The sequence below is a fragment of the Dipodomys spectabilis genome, unplaced genomic scaffold, assembly GCF_019054845.1.
Source record: "Dipodomys spectabilis isolate Male_0828 unplaced genomic scaffold, ASM1905484v1 ptg000015l, whole genome shotgun sequence".
Classification (NCBI taxonomy): domain Eukaryota; kingdom Metazoa; phylum Chordata; class Mammalia; order Rodentia; family Heteromyidae; genus Dipodomys; species Dipodomys spectabilis.
Window position 1 is genome coordinate 934,182 of NW_024870692.1, and position 18,651 is coordinate 952,832.

General features: G+C 42.5%; 1 protein-coding gene across 1 annotated transcript in view; it reads left to right on the plus strand.

The window, feature by feature from the left end:
- The first annotated feature begins 4,601 nt into the window (after positions 1 to 4,601).
- Fam110b (family with sequence similarity 110 member B) overlaps positions 4,602 to 18,651 on the plus strand; it is a 148,885-nt gene continuing 134,835 nt past the window's right edge. Inside the window, exon 1 of the mRNA XM_042666206.1 lies at positions 4,602 to 4,710. The gene's annotated coding sequence lies outside the window, so the exon portion shown is untranslated. The remainder of the gene's footprint in view (positions 4,711 to 18,651) is intronic.

Genomic DNA, 18,651 nt, shown 5'->3' on the forward strand with positions numbered 1-18,651 from the left:
AAGGCCAATCCTGGGCAGCAAGGTATGTACCCATATCTGGTACATAGTACTTGCTTATAGTCCTACACTACCTGGAAAACTAAAATTATCGCTTTCAGACCAGGTTACACAGAAAAGTTGGTGAGACTATCCACAGAAAGCTGGGCATGGTGGCCTAAAATAGGCTGATGAAGGCTTGCTTGGGCAGGAAGCAAGACCCTAGTTCAAAAATAACAAGTGTACAAAAAAGGCTGGAAGGTAGGAGGGAAGGGAAGGAGGGAGGGAAGGAGGAAAGAAGGAAGGGAAGAAAGGAAGAATGGAAGAAGGAAGGAAAGGAAGATGGAGAGCAGAGCTAACAGAGGGATCAGACTTTGAGGTTCACCAGCTTGCCTTGGTGAGGTGAACCTCACCACATAACTTCCAGTGGTCAGCCAGTTCCCTAGCCCTGCTGATCAGGACCAGCTCAGAACTAGATGGAGTCTTTCTAAAAGAATTCTACAGCAACAGTTGACATAAAGGGGTTGGGATAATTCACTTGAAAAGTTCAGTCGCAGAGAACACTAATTGATATAAAATAGAACATTCTGCTATGATAAAAATGTATTTTTGAACTTTTTTTTGTTTGTCTTTGAACTCAGCCTTCCTGCTGGAGGGCAGAGGTCAGCGGAAGTGTTACTATCAAACACTTCTTAAGTAGTCTCAGTGACTCAGAAAATTTTAATTCATTTACTTTTAAAATTCAAAAAACTTGAATGAATTTAATTCAATGAAGTTAAATATCCTAAAACTTTATTTAAATCCAAATAGGCTCCTGTGGCTAGTGGCTATCTGCAGCAAGTTTAGAGTAAAAGATAGATGGGCTTTGGGGTCACTTGGAACAGCCCTTAAATCTTCTAATTGCTAACTCTGTAACCCTGGATATGTTACTTGTCTTCCCAGGGCCTGAGCTTCCAGCACATAATATTTATGCTTGCGGCCTTTGTGACAAGCAAAAAAAAAACAAAGCATATAAATTACTTGGCATAGACTAAGTATTTAATAAATGAGAGCTGTTACTATTAAGTGATGTAGGGCAGTATTTGTGAACATAATTCAGTTGTTTTGATTCCTTTGATCAGTCTGTGTATGCAATGAGTGTGAGTCCATTAACACAAGATAACTTCAGGCCTATTGCTGACATGGACTGGCATCCAGGGCAGGACCAACAGCCAAAATGCCTTGTCTTGTTAGGGATTCTCTTATCTGGGCCTTGCTGCCTTGTTGCAAGTTGTCCAGTCCCCTTTCCTTACGGTGTGATTGCTTCCAGCAAATCCTCCCACTGTTAAAGTGCATTCTTCTCATTGCTTTTGCTGCAGCCTGGAAAAACCAGATGCTGTTAAAGAGAAAAGACAAATGGAGCTTGTTCAGTCAATAGCTTTAATTTGACGTACAATTATAAGTTCATGGAGTCTGCTCTGAGGGGCTGAGGATTTCTCAATTCTTTTCCCACCCCTATAGAATGAATAGCACAAATTCACAGATCTTATTTGCCTTAGGTGACAATCACTGAAATCTCTTGGGAGATTATAAAAAAAAAAATACACATGCCTATTCCACCCCCTGTCACTGCCTTCCTCTTTCCTCTTCCCTCTTCCCTCTACCAGCAAGGAGAGCTGGAGAGCTGGTATTCATTAGGAGAGTGCTGGTGACGCTGCACCATGGTTTGAAACCACTGGGTTTTGTAGTGAGTCCAAGGAGCAGCTCTGGATAGATGGGACTGTCTTTAACTACGAGATCACTGTACATTGCTGGGCAAGGAAACAGCACAGACATCACAAGGACCCAACCCATGGCCAGTAGGGGAACTCTGAATATTTAGCTGAATTTTAGAGTCAGAGCCAACCATTTAAACAAATGCCACTCTGGATTCCAGAACTCAATTTTCCTTCCTTTTCTTACTAAGCTGTCCTATTATATTTCTAGAGATGTATTCCTTCTTGTACTCTCCTTTTGTAGTGTTCATATCGGTATATAATATGTTATTCTTAAGAGCAAGGGCAATTATACAATTGAATTTTGATAGTGGCCAAAAGACTAGTTCTTAGTTCTTCGTAAAAAGACTAGTGAAAACACTAGTTTATTTATTCAGTATCACATTTTCCTGTAAGAAACAGTTTCAATCAGAGGCTTGTGGCACATCGTAGTTCTTCATGCTGAGTGACCTGTGTGCTGTGGTAAACACACTGATTGTTTTGCTTGGGTACTAATCATTGTTATATACTATTGGAGACAAAAAAGTATCTCTGCAGCAAAAGAATTCCAATGACCCACTTCTCCTGGATAATACTCAGCACAAGAAGATTCTAGCACAAAGAATTAATTTTAACAGTCTCTGAAAATCTGAAGAAAGCTTTGAAAATGTGTCACACGAAGAGAAAAATGTCCTATAGGTGCAAACATTGGGGATTATAAAAGTTCATTTTACTGGAATAACTGATAAGATAAAAATTTCACCAGAATTTTTGGTTTAGGTATCTTTTTCTTTCTGGTTCTCTGACATGTTGAATGATTTTTGGTTTTGGTGAAGATAATGTGGATAAAAAGTCTATACTGGACATTAATAACACCCAAATGAGAACCTTAATCCTATTAAAAGTCAAGGCTCCTCACTTCCATGAAATATTCTGAATTATCAGTTTAGGCAGATCACATGTATCATCATGGATTACATTTCTGATTTTCAAAGCATAGATCTTATGCTTATAATCTTTGTGACTTTATAAGCAAAAAATTTGAAAGGAAACCTAAATGGAAACAACATGAGCAGGGAAGACAATTTATAAGTGTATTTTCTCAGAAGTTAAAAGTGTGGCAGTTTCTGATGCTGTCTGGATCTGTTTCTTGCTCTGCAAGGTGTTCTTCTGGTTTGACTCTGTTCTGTGGTAGGGTACCTCCAGTGACAGAAGGCTCCCCTGGCCTGGCCTCAGGAGTCTCCTCATTATCCAGGAAAAGGATTGCATTTTTCCTAATGAGGTCATATCCTTCCAACCTTCTAAACCCAGGGAACTCAATATATTTCATTTGGCTGGGGGAGGGAAAGGGAGGAGGGGACCACATGCCATTGAAGTGGCAGGAAGGTATGTGTTCTAGTCACACTCAGTGGCAGGCAGCCATGGACTTAGGACAAAACAGCTTTCTGGAGGGCGTGAAGCTGGCTACAATTGGTATGGCAATTATGAGAAATTGTTATCATTATAAGAAATAACTTCATTCCACTATCCACTGTTACAGACTAATGGAGGCTACAACATCATCTCTAATCATAAAAATGCATTCTTATGCCAAAGTTCCACTTAAACCCAGTATAATGTCACTTATTAAAGGGACATGCATGCAAATAGCCATGATTATTATAGGAATCTGAGTTTTATTTACTTGGGAGTTTCAAAAGTAGATTAACCCAAAGGTCCCCTATCTGAATGCAAATAGATAACCTTTTTGAGAAAATAGGATGGATGGCAGTGTGTATTTCAAATGGACTACAGGTTTTAAAAAAAAAAACGTTCGGTAAAGGAAATGTTTTTTATGAAGAAGTAGTAATTTGTGAAACTCTATCTTATCTAAATTCAATAGCTTTTGCTTTCTTTTGAGTCATTCACTGGCCTAGGCCCTGACCCTGAGGTCTTTTGCTCAAGGATAGGGCTCTACCACTTTGAGCTAGGGCACCACTTCCGGTTTTCTGGTTTTCTGGTGGTTAATTGTAGATAAGAGTCTCACTTTTTCTGCTTGGGCTGCTTTGAACCACGATCCTCAGATCTCAGCCTCCCAAGTAGCTAGGATTACAGGCCTGAGCCACCAGCACTTGGGGCTCAAATTCAATAAGTTGGATAAACATGGATTCCATCTATTAGAGTTCCCAGGAGCAAAACTAAATTAGAACTTTTTAAATCTTCCTACAACAACCACCCTTCCTCCACAAAGAACAGCAGGCCACTAAGCACAAAAACGAAACAAAACAAAACAAAAAACCAAAACAACCCCCTGCATGCATTATAGACACAATACACGATGAGATGAATCACAAAAACATTTTCTCAAGTTTGAAACATCACCTGACCCACATCGAGGCAGCACATCAGGGGTGTGATTTTTTTTTTTTCTAAAATACTATTTTTCTCCAAACATTTAATACTCAAGATGACAGAGGGTTTGGAAGTTACAAGATAGTGGGGCATGGAGATAGTCTCAAATAGCTGACGACCAGATGGGGTGAAACTATTCACCATCTTGATTCTAGGTGGCCAGTGCTGCCGGGTCTCAACGTGGGGGTCGGGAGGGGGGCAGAAGGAAGTCCCTGATGGACTGGTGGGGGAGTGAGGGAGGGAGCAGGCTGGGAGGGGAGAAGTTGGAGCGGGGAGGGGGGGCAGCGGGCAGGACGGGGCGGGGCGCCGCGAGGGGGGCGTGCACATTCACCGGGAGACACGCGCCCTCGGCCACGGCAACTCGCTCCAAGTTCCCTCCCACTCGGCACAGACCCCGCTCGCGCCCTGCCCTCCGCGGCCGCGCGTTCTGGGCCGCCTCAGCCAGCCGTGTCCGCTCGGTGCCGGCGGCTGCGAGGACTCGGGGGCGCCTGCAGCGCGCGCACGGCCCGCCGTCCCTCGCGGGGCCCTGACTCTCCTTCCTCGCCGTCCCCGGGAACCTGGCGCCGGGCTTGGCCCTCACCTCCGGGACTCGGTGGGGGGCGCGACTGAGGTAGGCTGTGCAGTGGTGGGAAAGTGGGGTTCACCGATTGGGGTCGGGGATTGGTGTCCGCTCCGCGCTCCGCCTATGGACAATGCCGACTCGGTGCGCGGCCGCGCCACCCGGAGCAAAGCCGGGCCCGCGTCTGCCGCCTCCGCTCCCAGCCGGGGTCCCTCCACCCGGCCTGGGAGCTCTCTGGCCCAGGTGGACCTTGGCTGGCGTTCCGGGCCGCCATTGGGGGGCGCGGCGCCCGGTGCCCGCTCGGCGCTCGGCATAGCATCCCGGGCTCCGCGGGGAGGCCGGGCACAGAACCGGGTCCCGGCCGTGGCTGGGAATGGAGCCGGCTGCACGATCGAGAGAGGCAGGGACGGGGCCGGGGCCGGGGCAGAGACGCGGACGCCGCTTGGCCCCTGCTTGGTTCATGATCTGTCTATAAATACTTTGGAATCAGCAGTACGGCTTGATCTCTGGCTGGGAGGTATGGGGGGGTGGGGGGAGGCAGATCCCCAGGACCTCAAAGTTTGTTTTCGCCTTCACCCCGCCAGCTCCTCCCATGGCCTCAATTGTCTCCACTTTCTTTGAAAGCATACAGATTGGAAATAAAATTAAATTCTCCCTGGCTCTCTGGTGCCCCCGTCACCGCAGCGGAGCGAAGAACTTGGCAACAAAGCGCGCGTGCAGGCAGGCTTTAGGAAGACCGATGCCTACACTGCCCAGCCCGGGGCCCTCCTCCTGTTAGCACCGGAGCCACAGGGTGTAAACAGCAGTGACAGGTCCCCCCCCACCCCAAGCTGGCCTGGGGAGGAGGATGCAGAGATAACTCTGCTGTGTGCTTCAGTTCCTCTGCAGAGTGGAAAGAAGACACCTGGTGCCGGCTTTTTTAACCCTTTCAAGTTGTTCTTCAGGTTTATGGAACCACCCGCAATCCCCCTTCCCTCCCCACTGCACCCCCAAATATAAATAAATGAACAGGCTTTCTCTCCTGCCTAAGACCCAGGCAAACACTGGGTTCCCCTCACAGCCAAGTTAGGTCCTCTGTAAAATCTGGCCCACATCTGTGACAACATTGCATGGCTGGCAATTTGCGAGGACTGCTAACTAGTCTATTTTTGCAAAGAGGAGTATGATAGTGGAATCAGCATTTTTGTAGGATGAATAGTATGACTTCCATTTTCTTCATTTCCTCTGCTGGCGTGGAAAATATTTATTTAGCATCCACTGGGTCCCCTCCCAGCCCTTCATCCCCAGTTTACTCCTACAGTCATTTCTAGAGAGATACCTGCGTAGACTTTTTTTTGGTATTCATTTTGTGACTTGGAAATATCTGGCTACTCAAAGGAGCTACTTATGAAGCATAACTTATTTTAGCATGAGTCAAGTTAACAGTAAGCTGAAATTCTTGGATGGCGATTCCCATTGATTTCCCCTATTGTATTCAACCTATTGCCTTACGAACTTGATAAACTGTAGGATTTAGCACAGTGCTGGCCTGTGGAGCTAGCTAGGTAAATATTAGACAGTATTCTTTTTACATTTATTATCAACCCATGTGGTTTTTCTATTTAGTTTGACAAAGTGGTGGTTTTATTTGTTGTAATCCCAGATATTTTAAGCCATAGTCTATTTTAAGCCTGTGGTTTAATTTTAGATCAGAATTGAGGTTGCTTTGTTGTTTTGCTTAAGACTGACAAGCTGCCATGTGTATTCTGGATGCCTAGAAAAGGTTGGTTGGTAGATTTTATGTAAGAGATATGTAAGGGCCAAGACCACAGCCTTGAACCACCCATGCCCTGGAGCATTTCATAGTAAGAATTGATTATCAATTTTTATAGGCCTAATTGTCCAAAGAGAAACTTAGGCATTAGGGAAAATGTGGAAGTTGGACTGTGAAACACCTGGAACACCCCCGCTTTCCTTCTAGCTCTGGAATATTTCCAATCCTTAGTTTAGAAACTGTGTTGGCCCAGCAGTTAACTGTTACTCCAGGCTAGAAGTAATAAAAGGTAAATACATCATCTGTCTATTCATCTACTCAAACATATAATTCTTACTCATGCTTTGAAATCTTTTTTTTTTTTTTTTGGTGGGTCATGGGGCCTGAACTCTGGGCCTTGGGCGCTGTCCCTCAGCTCTTCAGCTCAACGCTAATGCTCTACCACTTGAGCCACAGTGCCATTTCGGCTTTTTTCTGCTTATATGGTGCTGATGAATCAAATCCAGGCCTCATGCATGCAAGGCAAGCACTCTACCACTGAGCCATCTTGCCAGTCCCCCCACTCCCTTTTTTGTATTTGGGTTTTGAACTCAGGGCTTCCCTCTCACTTGGCATTTTCAGCTCAAGGCTAGTGCTCTATCACTTGAGCTACACCTCCACTTCTGGCTTTTTTGATGGTGACGTGGAGATAAAAGTCTCATGGTCTTTTCTTCCTAGCTTGGCTTTAGTCCATGATCCTCAGATCTTAGCTTCCTGAGTAGCTGATTACAGGCCTGAGCTACCAGCACAGGGCCATGTATTAAAATCTTGAGTAAGATTTACAGTCCAACTAGCTAAGGAATATTAAAACTGCTTACTTGTCCTGTGTTTGCAGTTTACATATTTTAAGATCCTCACTTGACTCAAGCCTACCCCCACATTGCCTTTGAAGTGACAGCTTTTCATTCTTAAATAACTTCCTAGCTTAATAGAAAGCTTTGCATTCATTCACACTTGGAGCCCATACCTGCAGAACTAGCCCCACTGTAGGCAAGCACAGTGTTGGTATTGTAGCAGTAGGTGGAGCTGTGGCTAATGCTGGCAGCCTAGGCACAGGTTTGAGTAAGTCCCTTGGGTTGAACCATTTGTTCCTTGACTTTTCTTGAAACATACTGTCACCACACAGACACTACCCTACAGATCTCCTAGGAATAAAAGTTTCATTTTTTTTTTAAGTTGGCTTGTGGTATTTTCAATCTTTTAGGACTTTCATTTGGACAGATTTTTTTTTACTCAGAAAGCCATAGTTTTCTAGGTGTTATACAAAATTGTTTGTAAAAACATTAGCCAGTGGTACCCTTTATTTTTATTTTACCATATTTGTGGCAAATGGACCAACCTTAGCCTAGATCTCCAGCTAATTTGGACTTAAAACAGTACATACTTTGGCAGAGAGAAACAAATGATCAGAAACCTACTTGCATGTAGCGTTTATTTAAAGAAATAACTTCCAAGCATCCGTTTTCTTTTATTTTGATTATTATCATTTTCTGGCTCTTGGCGTGATATAATGAGAATTGATGTTCAGGATGAAGACCGAAGCTTTACAATGTCATGACTCACCTATGAAAAATAAGTTCATTCTATGCAATGATGGCATCCATGCTAGGATGTGGATAAATACACTCAGGAAAAGGGGTTGCTGAGTTTTTAATAAGCTGCTGTTGGGGATTGCTTGTGAATAGCACGTCTCTGTACAGTGGCGCTATCACTAGGCAGTTGACATTGCTTTCCCAATCATTTCAGTTACTTTCTTTCTATCGGTGAAGTGACCTGTCTCAGTCATGTAACTAATAAGTACCAAGTATGTCCCCTTAGCCTGTGGATCTTTCTGTCATACTTTAAGGAACAAGCTTGTGCCTCATTTGGCTTCTGGACATACCTGCTACTTTCTTTGGGGGGTTATAGTACCAACAAATGTAGGTGACTTAGTGCTGGGCTCTGGATTTTACAGGTAGCATTTGATCATCCAAGAGTCCAATGCAGGAGAAATGGAGCTGATTATTATTTTCAGAGGACAAGACCTTTACATTTTTCACAATACTTTTGTAAAGATTACTTGTTTAAGTAGAGTCAAGAGGGATGGCAGGTTTAACTTCATTCAGCTCTACAAAAGCTAAAATAAAACCGCTTAGATGTTGAAGCACTAAAAGGCATTGGGTCTGTTTTTGGCTTCTTTCTCCAGGTGATTTGGGGACAATCTTAGCTCTGCTTTTACCTCTTTTTAACCTTGGATTAAAATAGGTTTATTCATTGGGAACTTTTAATTACAGCACAGAGGATTAGGATGATTTATGAAGCTCTGGATCAAATCTCCCTTTTATGTAATCATTATTTTTATTTTGAAGTTTAGGTAGAGCCTAATTTAATATTTGAAACAACAGTTGTTCTTTTTTAGAACTGAAACCTTTAAAAAGTACAAAAGAGGAAATATTTGAGAAGTGTTCTGCAGAGTGAGCAAATCATGTCCTGAGTGCTAAGTGTGGCACTGAGCCTGGGGTTGAGGAGTGGAAGTTAGTGGTGGGGGTGATGTTTTTGGAAGATTGTTGGAGGTGGCTGTTGGAGAGTTAGCTTTTCATCGGGGTGAATGTCATATACATACCAAGGTTTTCCACTGCTCCAAAGTTCTTTGTCACTCTGTGTACAGTTAACCTCTGGGTTCTTCTCTGAATGATCCTTTTGTGTTATAAAATTATTAATGAATTTGAATCATGTAGACACCTGTTCTAGTATCTTATGTCTGGTATCTTAGATCTCCTCCCCTTATGAGGAGATAGTGGTATTTTTCTTTCTTTCTTTGTTTTTATGTTGGTGATGGGGCTTGATTGTTGTTTTGTTTTCTTGGTTTTTAAATTTGGGATGGGGGAGGAAATCTTAGTAAGGAATGCAAATTACCTCCTTTTGCCAGTGTTACTGATATTAACAGTGGATCTGTGGTTGATGGAACAATTTTAAACTAGGACTTTTAAATTGTAAATGCTTTAGAGAGACAAGTTCAAAGCTAAATACCTATGTTAAAGGAAACGACTTCATTTGCCAGGTAGGATTCTGGAAGAACTGTAAAGATCCTGTGATATGCTTTATTCACTAGGCTAACATCAATGGTTTTTGAAATTGTCTACTTTTAAATAAGGCCTTTAAAAACACCGTGCACAAGCACACAAAAGTTTTAAGTGTCTATGTTGAGACATGAGGTTTTTCTTCATAGAGCCATTTAAAAGTTGTCTCTTTTTCATTTCACTTTTATTTTATGTTTTTAGCTGTACTGGGGTTTGGACTCAGGGCCTCTTGCTTGCTAGACAGTCACTCTACAGCTGAACTGCCTCCAGCTCTGTTCTATGCTGGTTATTTTTGAGATACAGTCTTGCTTCCTGCCAAGGTATATAACTGAATTATGATATGTCTATTTTAGATTTCTCATTATTGTAGGGATGACATGTACATACCACAATACCTGCTTCTTCTACTTATATGAGTCTTAACAGACTAGGCTGGCCTGGAACCTAAGACTCCTGTTCTCGGCCTTCCAAGTAGCTAGCATTGTAGGCATAAGCCTCCAGTACCTGGTTTGTTTCATCTTTTTAATTGTCTTTTTCAAGGGGTATCATAATCTTTGAAATGATCATTCTTGCCAGAGATTTTTTTGTTCCATTAAAAGCAGTAATAATGCCAGTGAATGGATTTTAATAATTTCTTCTGTGATTATAGTAAAATCATATTTATAGAGGACATTGTTGTATTTATTTACTTCGTGCTGGTACTGGGGCTTGAACTCAGGGCCTTGCACTCTTGTTATGCTTTCCTTGATCATGGTTGGTGCTCTACCACTAGAACCACAACTCTACATCTGGCTTTTTGTTAGTTAATTGAAGATAAGCATTTTGGGCTTTAGCTTCAAACCTTATACTCAGATCTCATCCTCCTGAGTTACTAGGCTAATAGCACCTGGCACAACACACTTACTCCTTGCCTCTTTGTAGCTTTATAATGTCATGTGGGAAAACAGATAATACATGAAAGAAATAAACAATCAAGGCAATAACAAGCCCAGTAAAGAATGGGGACAATTTTCCCATCTGAGCTGGGTGATGTGGGAGAGCCTACCTCAGAGTTGAGACTAGGGTTAAAAAGACAGCAATATTTGGAAGGTCTGAACATAGATGAACTCAGAAAGGTCCTGTGGTAAGTAGAACCTCCCTTTGCAAGGCACATAGGACAGCAGCAAAGAATTCCAGGCAGCAGAGCCCTGTAGGCCATAGAGGAAATTTTCCATTTATTGTATGCTTGGTGGGAAATGTTCAAGGCTATGCTCCCAAGAGGACCAGGCTCTAATTTGCAAATTTGGAAACCGTGTATGTAGAGTGGATATTAATCGTTGGAGAAAGTAGAATCAGGAATCCAGTTACAAAGTTGCTGAGAGCAGTGCTGGTGAACTGGAAGAAAGCAGAGGAGATAGAAAGATTCCAGTGTGTGTAAGCATCCAGGTATCTATCTATTCACCTACTGCACCACTAAATTTCCATACCACTGAGAAAGAACCGACCACTTGCCAGTTTGTGACCAGACACCTGTGGCAATATGAGTCCTCCTTGCAGGTATGCAGTGGGAAACTAGACCCAAACTGGAGATGAAGCTAACAAGAAGTACCCACTTGTATTTATTCTTGTTTGTGTCTGAGTGATACAGCTCAGTTCTGTGTTTGGCAGGACAGTGAGGAGGAAGGTTGGGTATTACCCCCTTCATGCTGGAGTGGCTATAGACCTTGCCACGTATAAGTGACTATTCTGACACTTTCCATATGGCTGAAAGAGGAATTCATTTTGTTTGCCTCCATGTATACTGAAGACTGTGAGCCTTGTAGAGACCTAGGTACTTTGACAAACTGCTACAGGTTCAGTATCTAGTATTGGTGGCTACATCTGCTGTGATTGAGGGGAGTTGACTTCTCTGTGCACCTTAGGGGCTGTGCAAAGTCAATAATGGGTCCTGAATTTGGGCAGCCCTGGGCGAGTCAAGAATATGGGTCATGGCCCTTGGTAATCCCAGGCTGAAGATAGATGTAGTAGGAGACCACTGAAGGAATAACTAATCTGAATCCTGAGAGGATAGAGTGGCACATCATGAAGTGGAGTGTGTCTGGGGACCCAGATCTTCTCTGGGTGAACCCCAAGCAAAGCACTTGGGGCTTTTGTACCTCAGTTTATAGTATGCGTAATGGTGATGGCTGTACCACCGCCATTCTAGGCTCATTGTGGAGGTAAAGTAAGATGATGCCTGTAAAATGCACTTTGTTACTGTCCTTTGCATTTGGCTCACAGACTTCACATCCATCGTCATTTCTCTCTTCGATTCTCATCACACTGGTCACAGGATGACGGTCACTATTTCAGATTTACTTTGACTGCTAAAGCTAGAGCATCCCCTTTGCCAGATACAGGCCCCAGCTGTCCTATTGAATTTTGTTTATCACCTTCTTCCCTCCCTCTCTACATTTTGTTTTGGGTTGAGGGCACCTCTCGCAAGATGCAAGGCACTCTGACAAAGTGCTGCAGGTTCAGTACCCAGCTCTGTGGCCTGCCCCGAGGCACTGACTGAATGAGGGCTCACTGAGCTGACTGGAAGGATGCTGCTGCCCACCAGGAAGGCCTTGTGTTGCGGGTCCCTGGAACACAGCTGCAAGGCCTGATGGGAAATACGTGTTCTTGTATCTGCCTGAGGTCTGGTGAGCATTGTCTGAGCAGTCTTTGATGAATGATTATGGGAGGGAGGGCTTGGAAGAGTGGAAGAGTTTGTATTAGAAGACTGTGTTTCTTAGTGTAGTAGGACATGCATGTTGTAAGACTTTGACATTGTAGAAAATATCATGTATTAGTCTTTAAGTTGAGTGCTCCGAACTTTCTTACTGCCTAAGTTGCTGCTCACAGGTACTCAGTTCATTATACAGAAACTACAGGTAAACATGGTGGGGAAAAGCATCTATTGTGAAAGTAACCAATGCTTGTTAAACTGCTGCAAGTACTGCATTTTTCCAGCCTCCAAATCAAGGTGTACCTGGCAGCCTGATCTTTTGACTCGGCTTGTAGATTATTACCTGTATGGACTAAGCTATGTCATGTCACCGGTATTGATGTCCTATCCCATTATAATGACCGCTTGGTATATTGATTTTGTTGCTATCAGTATGTATGTCACATTTATTTTAGAAATATGTATTTGTCTCTATACTTGCTTATTGGCTTCAGTCTTGGGTGAAGTTTAGTAAATAAAATACAGACTTATCTTCAAAATCTTGCATAGATAGTGTACAATTGTGTGTGTTCATTTTTAATTACTACAGTTGTGTAAACACATTGGCCAGTTTTCTTTTCCCAGCTACCAAGAGTCACTGCTTCCTCATTCTTGGTGAAAAAAACTAGAGAGTTGGAAATTGTATACTTGGCAATGTTGGGAAACCCCAGAGATTCCTGATAATACGTCTGTGTTTTGACTACATCATTAAAACAAAGTGAATTGGGAGTCATATTGTATACTTGATTGTGAGTTAAGGATTGAAAAAATCCTTTCAATATGTCCCTGGCCTGTGTTCTTTCCAATGATTGCTCATTGGAATGATGTGTTTCTTGAGAATCAGATGTTTTTCTTCCTCATAAATCCTGTTCTTGTTTAGTGACCGTGAGGGTAGGAGAGAGATGATTGCATTGTTTTTTTTTTTTTTAATGTGATTAGTCATGAGTATGCTTCACAGCTTCTGTTGGCTTCAGCACAAGCCAGGTGTGCAACCATAAAACATTATCTGATATTGTAACCAAAGTATTCTCCATGTCTGAGGGCAGAGGCTGCCTAGGAACTTAGTCTAATTGGCATTTTATTTTATTCTAGTTTTCAGTTATGGATTTATATTTATGTATCTTTTAGTGGGGAAAGCATCACCATCACACAAATAAATATTTTGTGGGTAGTTGAAATATTCTTTTAGATGATGCCTAAGAAAATGTATGCTCTTCTTTTTTTAAAAATTTAAGTAGTTATACCAGGGGGTTCCATCTAATTTATGAGTACAATTGCTTTTTAATGAAGCTTTGCTTACAGGTGATAAAGGCTCACACATGCCATGGAACTTGTGTTTGTAGTGTGTGTGTGTGTGTGTGTGTGTGTGTCCCAGCATTGAGTGTGAACATCACAGTGGCCACATTTTTCCAGTTAGAAGCCTTCTGTTCTTACCTCAGTGTGATATTTGTATGGTCCTCCCCTTTGTCTCATATTCCTGAAGGGATTTTCTGTCCTTTCAAAATTCACTAGCACAGGACTGAACTATCTTGGGTGGTAATCCTGTGGCCATTTTCATAAGACTCTTCCAGATTAATTTCAGCATGCTACATTGTGCTGTTCAGATGCTGTGAGTTAGTAATAAAGAAATCACATCACTGAGCTTTTTAATTAACCATACCAACATGGCATCAAATATCTCTCCATACATATTTTTTTGGGGGGGGGGGGTCTTTTTTTTGTCAGCGCTAGTCTAGACATTGATAATCCTATTTATGCTTTCTGTAGTAGTTGGAATTACAGATACATGCTATTATGTCTGGCCTTTTATGTTAAGATGGAGTTTGAATGGACTGTCCTCAAAATTCAGTCTTTTTTTTTTTTTTTTTGGTCAGTTGTGGGGCCTGAACTCTGGGCACTGTCCCTCAGCTCTTCAGCTCAAGGCTAGTGCTCTACCACTGAGCCACAGCACCACTTCCGGCTTTTTTCTGCTTATGTGGTGCTGAGGAATCGAACCCAGGGCCTCATGGTTGCGAGGCAAGCACTCTACCACTGAGCCAACTTCCTAGCCCTCCATACATTTTTGTGTTTAAATTAATCAATCTCTTTATTTTTCAGATTATCTGACAGAAATATATATAAACACACACACACACACACACACACACACACACACACACACACACACACACACACACACACACACACACACACACACACACACACACACCCTTGTTTCAGGATTCTACAGAGAAACAGAATAGTAGTAGAGAATTATTAAGAGAAATTCACTCATGTGATTAGGGAGGCTGAGAATTCTAAGGTGAGGGAAACACAACTCAAGCAGTCAGCCAGGTAGAGAAAAATCCTATCTTCCCCTCCCCAACTGACTGGCTAATATTCATATTGAAGAGGGCCATCTGCTTTACTCAGCCCAACAATTCAATGATAATCTCATCCCAAAACACAGACACAAAGAGAAATAAACTTTAATAAAAATCTGGGCAACCCATAACTATCCCAGTTAGCACCTAATGTTAAATACTGTATACCTGTAATACAATCAAAGCGCTTTGGTAGTTGAGTAAGCTGTTTTTGCATCAGTTTCTGAAAGTAATAGTGTAGTCTTCTACTATGGTGAGTTATCTCCATAAAGCATGTCTGGGTTGTGCTAGCCACTCATACTCATCTCTTCCTGCCAGTATTTCCTTCATTGACTCAGTTTTGATGCTGCATCTGGAGGTGGTATCTTGGTTTGGGGCATCTTTTCTGTGAAACAGTAAGGTTATTGACGGTAGCAACTTTTTTTTAGCTTTCTCTGGCTGATGTTGTCGAGGAAAGGAAAATTGTGATGTCAATATCTCCTCTTTCCTACTCTGCATGGTCTTTGCAGAGTGCACATAGAGATGACGTTCATGGATAGTCCCAACTTTTAGTTCTACAGAGACTAGGTGTTCCCTTTTATAGTTTGTCCCCAGTGTAGCTTATATTTAAGTTTAAGGTTGAAGCAGCTACATTTACAGCGTGCATTCTGACTCAGTTTTCAGGTTTAATCAGGTAGAGAAGCATTTTGAAGCTTGAAAATATTCATTATCTGTTTTTAAAATGTGATAGGTTTCCGATTTAATGATAGATGTCATTATTATCTAACCTAGTAAATATTAAGAGGGAACTGTGTGATGATGTATCTTTTTCTCCCCCAGAAATTGTCAGTTACTTATGACTACTATTTCCTCCATTAGCCCATATAATAATGGTTGTGATGCTATGAAGCAGACCCTTACCTAATCCTTCCATGTTCCCACAATTATGTGTGTGTGTGTGTGTGTGTGTGTGTGTGTGTGTGTGTGTGTATTAAGTACTTTATTGACATTGACAATTGCTGCATTGCATGATGGCTCTTTATAGTTGAGATATTTGATGCATTTCCACTGACAGAATTTTAGATTTCTTCCTGAGGCATTAGCTTTAAGATTTAAATAGCTAAGCAGTTGGATATAGGTAAAACTTATGAATTCCTGTGATGAAGCGTTTCTTTCTATATGTTCTTCTTTAGAACTGCTAGCCTGTAGTCTTTTATTTGGTTCATGTGTTTGTTGGTTTAAATCTAGAATTGATCATGGCAGGATCAACCAGGAACTGTGACAATCATGGGCGGCCTGTGACCAAATAGTAGGTAAGATTTTGGGATAGCTGTCTTTGTTTTTGTTTTTTTTTTTTTTGGGTCCGGTCGTGGGGCCTGAACTCTGGACCTGGGCGCTGTCCCTCAGCTCTTCAGCTCAAGGCTAGCATTCTACCACTTGAGCCACAATGCCACTTCTGGCTTTTTCTTTTTGCTTATGTGGTGCTGAGGAATCGAACCCAGGGCCTCAGGCATGCAAAGCAAGCGCTCTACCACTGAGCCACCTTCCCAGCCCACCTGTCTTTTTTTGTTGGTCGTGGGCCTTAACTCTGGGCTTGGGCACTATCCCTCACCTCTTCAGCTCAATGCGAGCACTCTACTGCTTGAGATACAGCACCACTTCTGGTTTTTTAGTGATTTATTGGAGATAAGAGTCTCACGGACTGCCCTGCCCAAGCTGGCTCTGAACGGTGATCCTCAGATCTCAGCCTGCTGAGTAGCTAGGATTACAGGCGTGAGCCACCGGCGCCCGGCTTTTTGGGACACCTGTTTTAATGGAGTTCTTAACTATTATGACAAGAGCTCTGTGTTCAACTGAACTTTTTTTCCCACTCCAGTGTTCATATTGAGATCAGCTTTTATGGTAATTGATGTCTTTCCTAGGCACTGGTCCTTTTCCATTTCTTCATCATATAATATTGGTTTGCCTGTTGTGCGTGCTGTGGTGCTCCTTGGTTGGGTTGAATTGAGTCTTGTCTGTTCTTCAAGAGTAGGCAACTCTAAGACCTGTGGGCTACCTCTCTCACTGAACATTCTATCATGGCAGCTACCTCTTAGGTAGAGCTTATGTCTGTGCTCTGAAGCCAAGTTACTGCCTGGTGCAAGAGTGGGAATGTGTTTCCGCTGGTACTTCTTACCCAGGACATCTTCTGACATGACCTGATACCTTGTGAAAGAATGGCCTTCTATTTCTTTGAGTCCTGCCACCACTGTTGAAGTTGCCCATGTACCTTACAAGTGAGGCCACATCTCCTTAACGTTGCCTGTTAGGCACAAAGGGATGCAATGAAAATGGAAGAAACACATGCATTGATTATTAGATAACAACAAGGCCATATTGTCTTCACATTTACAGTCATATTTTTGGTCTCTCTTTTCCCTCTGTTATGATCTGAATGTTTTGAGTCTTGGCCCAGATTCCTGTGCTGCAGCGTCATCCTCAAGGTGAAGATATTGACAAATGATTAATCATGAAGAGGACCTAATGCCTTGCCCTATGCAGAGAGGCCATTGAGGCCCCACATTCTTGCCCTGTATGAGGACACAGTGAGAAGTCACCATGTGTAGTTAGAACACAGCCTTTACCTGGTGACGTTTGCAGTTTGACACCTTCTATTTCCAGCCTCTAGGACTGTGAGAGATCCATGTCTGTTGTTTATAAGCCACCTCCTTTATGATATTTTTAAAATAGCATCCTGGAGGAACTAAGGTATTTTGATTGGTCAAAAAGTAATCCAAACAGATATTGTGTCAGAAAGGTATGTTTTCCCCTGAATTTTGAAATATAAAGTAACAACCCTTTTACAAGAAACGTTTCTTTCTCAAATCTAACAGAAAACCTCTTTTGACTGTGCTTAGAGATTTTTCCTGTATTAGCTGGAGCTCTGTGGTCTCATGAAGAGACAACCCAGGGCACCTGGGAAGCTTGCCCTGGAATTCTTCCCCCTATCTGAGCCAAAGCTCAGAGCAAGCATGTGACCAATAAGTCAGCAGCCGCTACACTGAAGGCAGCGGCCAGGCTAGGAATCCTCACACTGGGCTCCTGCCAGCTCCTGCTTAGCCCCTGGAATCAAAGGCCTTCCTCATTCTGGTTTCTCCCTCCCTGAGATGTCCCTTCCTGGGGCATCAGCCATCTTTATTCAGACCCTGCTCTTCTTTTCCTTTCTCTTATTCCCCTGCCTCTCCTGTATGTATCTCCAGAGCTAGCTGAGATACCAGCCTGTCATTTTGCCTGGCCATTGTGAAGTGAAACAAAGTCCTATATCCTATTCTGGGTCCTCCTTACCTTGAGCTGAGTACCCCAGACCTCTCTCTAGACATCTCCCTGTTTCATACCTGCTCTTCCCTTTCCCTAAAATCCAATCTACTTCTCCGCTTTATGCCCTCTCTGTCATCCTAAGAGCCTTTTATCATGCCTGCTTTTTAATTATTTTCCTTGCACTTCTGTTGTCTGAATAAAAAGAATGGAAAGAACAGTCACGTCTTTATCATGCTTAAGTAAGGTGAATGAAGAAGCATAAAGTACATCTCTCCTTGACCACTAGCCTAAGAGATTGGGCAGAGTGGCTTGTTTCAAATTCAGCTTCTTCTGAATATGAAGTTGGGTTGAAATGGAGGTGAATAATCTCTCAGGTGCTGAGGAGTCTGCAGGTGGGACCAAGGAAGCTCTGTTGATAATTTATTTCCTGAAGGATACTGGAACCCAAGAATAATGAAGTTGAATAATGAAGACTAATGAAGTGAGGGTGGATACCTTGACTTCTCAGGAAACATCAAGACATCGTGTATTTGGACTGTCCAATATGGTGGCCACCGAGCATTAGAACAGAGACTGATCATATTTTTTTATTTTTGAGTTAAAGTAAAAGTATTATCAACCTTACTTCTACTTGTTTCTTTTAATGTTTTAATCTGTCTTCAAAAATAGAAAGAAACTTAAGAAGACAAAGTATGTGGTTCACAATTGTGGCTTACATTGTATTTCCACAAGAAAGTTCCATCAAGACTCTGCATTTCTTTGATTTTACTCTAT